The following is a 9,573-nucleotide window of genomic DNA, read 5'->3' as shown; positions in this document are numbered from 1 at the left end:
TTGCTTTATTAAATATGCATTCATAGCTCTCAGTTATACACATTAGAAAACTTAGACTTCCTCAGTTAAGTACATCACCCAAGGTCATGATGTTGCTAAGTGGAGGGACGTGGTTGGAACTCATGCCTACTTGAATGCAAAACTCCACAGCCTTAATCACTGCCCCATACCTACCTACTGATAGAGTCAAGAGAGGATAAGCATCAACAGAAGTTGCAGAGAAAGAAAGAGTCAGGGCTGATATATAAAAATTCAGTGTTTGCCTTCTAAAAATGTTTTTCCATGTTCTTAAATAGTATACACATAGCACAAGTTCCCAAATTGGAAAGAACAAAAGCTTTTCTGAATTTCAATAATTCACAGGCCATGTGTGTTCTTAAAGTTGGAGGACCATCCAGTTACCCAACCACATAGGGAAACACATGCAGAACATAGGCAGAAATAAGTAGAAAGTACTAATGCCCATTCTTACCCAACCCCAATCAGAGGAGACTTAAAATGTTCAGTGTAACATCAACCAGAGAGAACATTCCCCAGCCCGTCAAAGGCCTCTGAGTATAGAGACCTGACTGTGCTGGCTGGAGCACCTGTTACTGTGCCAAGCCTAGCAAGAAGAATACAGTACTAGAAAGTGAGATTATAAGACAGTTAAAGCATGCTTTTTACTCTTTGTATATCTCATATATCTGGACACGATGGTATAGCACATTGGAAACCAAATGAGATCCCCTGAGGCTGACCAAATGAGGTCAATAATTCATCTTAGTCCCCAAAGACATTTGTTTTTTGCTCTTCTATCTGTAACATAAAGGAAATGCATCACAGAAGTGTGAATAATCCTGAAGAAAGCTATCAGAGTTGCATATCCCCATAGTGCCACAGGGAATTATTCAAAAGTATTTGTCAGAAATAGCAAGATAACAATAACAGAGTGTTTTGGTCCCAAAGCACTATGGTTTGTAGGGAAGGACATTAACTCACATCAGAATTTAGATTAACCATAATGTTAATATGATATTGTTAATTGTTAATATAAAAAGGCTTAGATATTCCACAATGAAAAGACAAGAACACAACCTTTACATTGTTTCATTTTGAAAGTTTTATTTTTACAATAATCCTACTAAGAGGTTAACCATTAATAATTGTTTTAGTAGTGAATTATAAGAGCTTAGTAAACGTCATTATCATAACAATACCAATCTTTGAATTTCCAAAAACCAAATATACTTCTAAATTAAAAGCTAGATGGGGTTCTATATATTTTGCCTAAATCTTACTAAAAGATTAGTATCAATTCCTGACAAGGTACTTCTCTTTTCAAGAAGATTACACTTAAAGAAGGATTTTCTTCTTACTCTTGGGCAAAGGAATTGGAAAAAGATAAGCAAAAAGACAAGGCACAGTGCACTGTGGGGTAGTACTTAACTCAGCCTTATCTCAGCCCCTCCTCAAAGAAATCTGAAGTGGCAGGGATATCAATAAAATTAAAATAGACATTTTAAGGTTGTGTTCTATACACAAAATTCAAATTTTAGTAAATATTCAGAATAAGCCATTGTTTATGAAGGCCTAGTTACAATCTGCCATACCTACAGTTCATAGACATGACTAACAATGGACCCTACATAGGGAAGTAATAACCTGGGCAGCTGAAGTGTGTTGACCCCAAGGGGTACTGTTCCCATTGCAGTCACTGCAAACAGCAACCCTTGGAGTGGGTGGTGAGCATCCTGCACAGCTGTCTGCCGTGACCCTGGACACCCTGATATCAGAAAATCAAACTACATGTAACAAGCATAGCATTTTTAAATCAAATTAGTTCTATTTTAGAAATCGCTTGAGCCACATATTCCAAGCCTGGCAGGCAGAACAAAAAAAGCAGACTCACTTAGTTCAAATCAGTGTAGGAACATTTAGCTTCTTTCAGATCTATCAATAGTACTTACCTTAAAACTGTGCATTCAGGCAGCTTGATGGCTGAGGTCTGTCCAGTTTGTTTTCTATTGATCTTTCATCTCTGCTTCAGCCCCCACTTGTACATATCCACCCCGTCACCTGGTATCATGCTCAGCCCAGTCTAACAACTGCCTTAGCCTCAGAACCCAGCCCAAACCAGGCCCCATTCTGAACAGCCCGAGACAAGCAAAAGTCAGAGGAAGAGAAAGGAGACAAAGATTAAATATTAAATTCATTCTTTAGAGGTGGTTGAGATACAAAGTAAAAATGGCCTTTTACATCTGTTATTCAATAGATGCCAATTTTTTTGGTTTTTATTTAAATACTTGTATTTTAAGGAAAGGGAGACAGAAATTACCAATGCATTTTCTTATCCAAGAGTGCAGATGTGGGCAGGCAATAATAGTGAGAAAGCTTCAAAAGGAAATCAAATTCCAGAGGAATTCTTGTAACTGATGCTACACAGGATTATTTTGGAGAGCCTAAAGCAAGGGTACTATAAGGAGGATGAACAGTACAAGGTAAAGCTGGAAGTAAACATTTAGGCAGAACTCACCAGAAATTCCTTGAGCTTAATCTTGTTTTCCTCTCAACACTGACACTTGTCTTTCCAACCCCCCCAAACCAAGTTCCACCCTGAAAATTTCCCAACCAAGCTTTAATCCTTGAACTTCATATCTGCTCATCTTGGGGTGGTCTGTAGGATCTGCTTGTATGATAATCCATCAGCAGATGCACTGGTCCACAGCGCAGCCTTTGCTCAGGATCGAATCACAATAAACCTGAAAGGCCCTCAGATTCTGAATACTGAATACTGTCATGTGTTTCTCTTCCTTGTGGTATTTCTCAAATAACAGCCCCTGATTCCTGATGGAATTGCTGTACTCATACCAATACGAGGTTCTTCCCCGCACCACCACTAGACAATATTTAAGATAAATTGTTCTCCTTCAACTGCTGCCAAAGTTAGTAGTTTCCTTGTTTCCTGGAGCTCCCTGAAGAAGTTGGAGCCGCTGAAACTCAGAGGATTTGAAAAGCATTAACATGTATTTTTTTCTTTCTCACTTAGTTCAAATGTACTGAAAGAAAAAGAACATTTATTTCCATGACTACTTCAGGTAAAACCTCAAATCCTCTGGTTTCTCTAAAGTTTTCAGTTCTGTGTGAGAAAGCACACTGTCTTTCATCAATAAACCCGTAAGGGCTTTAGAGCTCTTCAGTCCTTATAAGCAACCCCAATATGATTTAATGCCATTTTCTGGTTTTGTTCTTCACCTCTATAGCAATTCAGGATGGATTATAAAGAATCTATTTTTATTTCTAGGCTTCCAATTGCTTCACAATATGCATTTAAAACAAATCAGAATTATCCTAATGCTACACAATTGTTTTTATATTTCTCTATAGGCCTGGAAGAAATCTCCAGGATCCATAACAGGCAATTTCCTGGCCACAAAGTGAAACCACAGTATAACCATCCCAGAGAAATAATTATTTCACCTTCTTATAGAGACTCACAAAAGTGGAGATTCCACAACGTCCTTCAGTTACTTCAAATGTTAACATCCCTTAATGTTGGCAAATGTGTTCTGATCTGTAGAGTCTCATGTTCTCATTAAACCTGTTCTGTTTGTTCCTCAATGAAGAGATGTATCAGGTAGATATTCACTTTTAATTCAACGCAGTAATCATTTGTTAAGCAACTCCTATGTGTAAGCACTCTACTAAGCACCAGAGATAATGAAATGAAAGACATAACTCAAACCCTCAAGAAATTTGAAATCTAGTGAGAAAAATAGACATGTAAACATTATAATAATGTTTTTTACAACAGAGGCTGGGTAAATTCAAAATATTTAAACATTACAATCTGGGCACAAACCTATTAAAATGGAGACCTATGGTAGGACCAGGAGAAGGTTCTGAAGGATGTTCTGTAAATGCTGCAATTAAGCATCATGGGAAAATGTAAGGAGTGTGGGTGACAGCAGTGATGACCTGCAAACAGAGGATGTAGCTCTGTAGGTCAAAGCACTGAATATTTTGCAACTGATATTTTAAAATTTCAATATTTTGCAACTAGTTTGGTCATTCTGGTGCACAAGAACTGAATACTAGCTTCACATAAAAAGAATCATTCTTTTTTATTATTATTATTATACTTTAAGTTCTAGGGTACATGTGCATAGCGTGCAGTTTTGTTACATATGTATACTTGTGCCATGTTGGCGTGCTGCACCCATCAACTCGTCAGCACCCATCAACTCGTCATTTACATCAGGTATAACTCCCAATGCAATCCCTCCCCCCTCCCCCCTCCCCATGATAGGCCCCGGCATGTGATGGTCCCCTTCCCGAGTCCAAGTGATCTCATTGTTCAGTTCCCACCTATGAGTGAGAACATGCGGTGTTTGGTTTTCTGTTCTTGCGATAGTTTGCTGAGAATGATGGTTTCCAGCTGCATCCATGTCCCTACAAAGGACATGAACTCATCCTTTTTTTATGGCTGCATAGTGTTCCATGGTGTATATGTGCCACATTTTCTTAATCCAGTCTGTCACTGATGGACATTTTGGTTGATTCCAAGTCTTTGCTATTGTGAATAGTGCCGCAATAAACATACGTGTGCGGGAGGGTAAAATCTTAACTTCCATAAGTACTGATTAGCAAACACAGATGGCCTAACCACATTGACTAACTTCCTCCTAACATACTCTAGTACTTTTTGACTAGCAAGCACTCTTATATATAAACTCTTATAAGTGCTAGTAAATTTCCTGCCTTTTGTTTTAGCTGAGTTCAATCTATCTCCTCAAGACTATGGCAATAGTCTCGAATAAAATCTTCCTTGCCTGTTTAACTTGTCTGATGCAATTTTTTTTAATAGTAACAATACAAGTAAGGAGGTAATCCAGCAATCCAGATAACCAATACATTAACATGACCTGATAACTGGTCAGAAACAGAGACAGTAATCATTGAGGTGGCTCTACATGTCTTGGGATAATGCTGTCTTTTGAGACGGGGAATCCGTGAAGGAATGCTGCTAAGGCAAATCAACTGTGATGCCATCAGAATTTCAGCTTCAGGGCTCCTCACTTCTTCATTCCCTCTCAAGACTCAAGTAGGGACCAAGCAAAATGTTACTTTTTTAAATCTCTGTAAAAATAAGCTATTTTAAGTGTATTTGGTAAGAATACATTCCAGTTTCTTTCTGCTATAACTTTTCCTATGTGATTTTTTTTCCTTGTGTCAGATTGTATTGACGTGAGTATCTGTGGGACGCTGGTGAAAGGAAGCTGGGTTGGGGAGATGCTCATATTTTCAGCTTATAAAAAAATTTGGAGCTTTTCCATAAGTGAAGAATAACAGACAGAGCAAGACTCTGTCTCAAAATAAATAAATAAAGATTAATCACTGCATAAAGCAACTTGAAATGTTCTGAAATCTTAAAATGCACACATAAGTTTGAGAGTGGTTTTCAGAATGTGTCAACCATGTTCAAAATTCACAATATTTCCAGTAACAATTTCAAAAATGAAAAGACTAAATTATGTTTGTTCTTTATTGAAAAAGACATAACAAAATCATTCTTATTTGAAAAGGTGCCAATACTTATGCACCTAAAAAATAATAAGTATTTAGAGGTCTATAAAGCAGTTATTAAAAATTGATATTTTCTAAATTTTGGGGTGTTTGTGGGTGTTTTCAACTTTTAAGTTGTTGACATTTCTTATTTTATATAAATATTCAATTTCATAGTGCCTTTTTCAGAAATGGAAGGAACAGCACAGCTTCTCTCAATAGGATACATAGGATAGAAATCAAAACCCATGTACCTCTGGCTCAGTAAATAATCACTTTATGTAAGAATTAAATTTCAGTAACAATGTCATAAGTGAATAAACACTGCTTAGCAATACACAGGCATAGTCATCGTTTGTAGTCTCTTTTTAAAACAAATTTTTTCCAAGCCATCTTTAAGAATCTTGCTTTCTCACAATTTTCCTCTTTTCTCTTGCTGGACTGATAGAGAAGCAAGTTAAAGAAAATTCTCCTACACAGTTTCCACTATTGGCTTAATGACTAACACTCTTCTCAAAATCTGGCTAAGTGCTTGAGTGTGCTGCACTATGTGTTTGCTCATGTGTAAAGTGGCATGCTTACAACTGGCCTGTTTTCCCTTTTGATGATAAGAACTCACATTTCCAAACACAAGTGTCAGAGAAGTTAGAGGCCACGGAATCCCCTGATGTCATTGGCCTGCCCTCTGCCATGGTCTGACTGGGGTGGCATGTCTTGACAGAGTGGTGCCATAATGACAGTGTTGAGATAGCACAGTTTCATTATTTTTTGGGTGGGGTTTTTCATGCAAAGTGTACGGTGAAGTACAACTGAATGAAACAGTGACATAAACAGGAATTTTTTTTACATAATTTAAAATGTTAAAGTGTTCTAGAAAGAAACGACACTCTCATATCAGTGATCTTAGTGTCTTAATCTCATTTGTAAAATGAGGATAATAGTATCTATGACATCAAGCTTTTTTTGTTTTGTTTTTTATAATTTACAATATTTTATTTTTCAAACTGTTAAGTGGTTACATTAAGAGACAGAGGAGAGGGCAGCTAGCTATTGATAGATTTTATTTCTACAAGAATCTCACAAATAACTCTTGAATATTGCAGCCAGATCAGAGGCTTCCATGAAGCTGCTGACTTACAACCTTCTCTATGCCTCCTGCATGCCTACGTCATTTTGTTGATCTCTAAATCTTAAACAGAGGGCTTCCTCTGCTGGAGCAGATAGTGGGCTCATCAAACCCATTTTATCTTCTTCCTAGACACGCATTTAGATTACCTTTCCTGGACTACCTGGCTGTTAGGTTTGACAGCGACTGAGTTTTAAGTAAATTTAAAGGACTTTCTAAGTAATCTTATAGGACTAGTCTATGAAAAATTTCCAGGCATAATTCTCCATATTTCTTCAGCTGCTACAAGCCTAATAAAGATAACCATGGTAATTATAGAAGCCACTGCTAAGGAAGATATAGGCATTGAGGAAAAAAAATCAGGTCCCTGAATTATTGCTTCGGAAAAAGTTACCAATCGGGAGTACCAGTTTTGTAAGTAAACAAGAAGTGATTTTCCTATCATGGTTGAGCAACGACACATTTAGGGTTTTTTGTTTTTTGTTGTTTTTTTTTTTTTAACAGCAGTTGCCTTAAATGAAATACCTCCTAATTGATATTAATGTGATTGCTATGAGAGAAACGTGATTAGACTTTGAAAATGTATTTTCCCTTCTCCTTATATAGAAAGGTTACAATATGCAATTTTTGTGAAGATTAAAATAATTGCTTCAGTGATGTTGCTTAATTATACATGTTATAGATAAAACTACTATTATCAAGTCAACAGATGTTTATGAGCATTTACTAAGTGAAAGTTGCTATGGTATATCTGACAGTACAATAGTTGACAAGAACTCTCATCTCATGAAGCTTATGTGTCACCATACCACTTTGAAAATTCGCCTGTTGCTTTTAGCACAATGACATAATGATTTTTTTCCTGTGTTCCTATTTTAATTCTCTGCTCCTAATGTGAACCCTGAAAACAAGATCAGAGTGCCTTCCATATAGCAGATCAATAAATTTTTTCAAATGAACAGATATTGCAGTCACAGTGTGAATTTTTAAAAGCCAGAAATTACAATGGCTAACTGCGTGAGGGATGACAGAAGTACTTATTAATATAGATCTCTATGAATGTATGAAGAGAGCTCCAAACAATTACATAAGCTGTAAGCCTCAAAGAACTTGGATCTACCCTTGAATAACAAGTTTGTAGGTATAATAGTTAAGTTTATGTGTCAGCTTGACTGGACCAGAGGATACCCCGGTATTTGGTCAAACATTATTCTGGGTGTGTCTGTGAGGGCCATTTTGGGTGAGATTAACATTTAAACCAGTACACTAGTAAAGTAGATCACCTCTCATATGTGGGTGGCCCTCATCCAATCAGCTGAACTTCTTAATAGAACAAAAGGCTGACCTTCCCCCAGATAAGACAGAATTCTCCTACCTGACAGCCTGCAAACTAGGACATCAACTCTGTGGATTTAGGACTTGCAGCCACCATATGCCTGAGCTAATTCCTTATAATAAATAAATAACCAACACGTGTGTACATGTGCATGTGTGTGTATATATATACATACACACACACAGAATAATGCATAAGGAGAGGTGTGTGTATATTCTAACAGAACAAATTATATATATTAATATGTGTATATATATGTGTTATATATTGAGGGATGTATATATATGTGTGTTGTGTGTGTGTATATATATATGTTCTGTTTCTCTAGAGAACCTTAATACATTAAAGAGGTTAAGTTAAATTTCAGACTTTTTGAATCTGTGATTCCTGTGAGATATTTTATATACTAAAAACATGGCTTGGATAACTGAGAGCATTTTTTGGCCTAAAAAATCATATATCAAAGGTAAAATCCCAAAAGAGTTGTTCTGATGACCATTCACCACTCTTTATTGGAATGGACATAATACTATAAAACCACAGTATTTACCTTGGATTGGGTGATGAACTCAGTTTGAATATCTGATAGAAGCCATATCCTCCACTAGAATGCAAACTCCATCATGGAAGGAGGTGTAATCTTGTTTACTGCTGTGTTCCCAGTGCCTGGGACAGTACTTGGTATATAATAGAGATTTGGTAAATATTGTGAAATGAAAGAATACATAAGTACACCCTCTATAAGAAACATGCATAGATACAGCCCCATAAACTCAAATCCAGTGCAACTTTGCACACAATATCCAAATCCCCATGAAGTCTCATCTGTGGCCCTTAGCTAAGAAGACCTATTCTGAAAAGTTTCAATAAGAGTCAAATGTAAGAAGAGCATTACTTTACAATTTCTATATTTTTCTATCTGTAGATTTTTACATTATACTTAAGAAATAGAGAAAAACAGAGAGAATCAGAGACAAGAAAGATATAGAAATAGACAACCAACCTCCAGAAACCCATGCACTAAAGCCCACAGTTTCAGTCTGGTGAGCTTGCTTGACAGCACCAGATTGCACACAATATTTTTTCCAGAGAGATATGTAGATTTAACATATCTTTTTGACTTCCCCTTTTCCAATAGTGAGTATAATATAATGGATTTGTGTTTCATGAATTGGTTCCTAAGTTATTCCATAGAAAACTAAGGGAGGAAAGAATGTAATAAATGTCCGACTTTGATATCTCCATAAAAGTTCTTTAAAGTCCAGCTTATCAGAGGCCATGAATATAATCTTTTGAAGCGCCATAAAATATAGTAAAAGCCATAGGGGTTTAGGTTCAGTGGAACTGCAAAGATCCTAACCCACTGCTACTTAACGGAGGCTCTGAAAGGAATAGTCTTAACAGTGCTCTATTGAATTCAGATAGCCGGAAACTCAGCTCTCAAGATCAATTTGAAAGAAGGTCACTCAAGTCCAAAGGAACATATGGTGAAAATAAATGAAAACTAAATAAAAATCAAGGCAATTTAAGAGTCTTCACAGGAGCAGCAATAAATAACATTTTAATG

Source organism: Chlorocebus sabaeus, chromosome 3 (assembly GCF_047675955.1).
Source record: "Chlorocebus sabaeus isolate Y175 chromosome 3, mChlSab1.0.hap1, whole genome shotgun sequence".
Classification (NCBI taxonomy): domain Eukaryota; kingdom Metazoa; phylum Chordata; class Mammalia; order Primates; family Cercopithecidae; genus Chlorocebus; species Chlorocebus sabaeus.
This window is presented reverse-complemented; position numbering follows the sequence as displayed.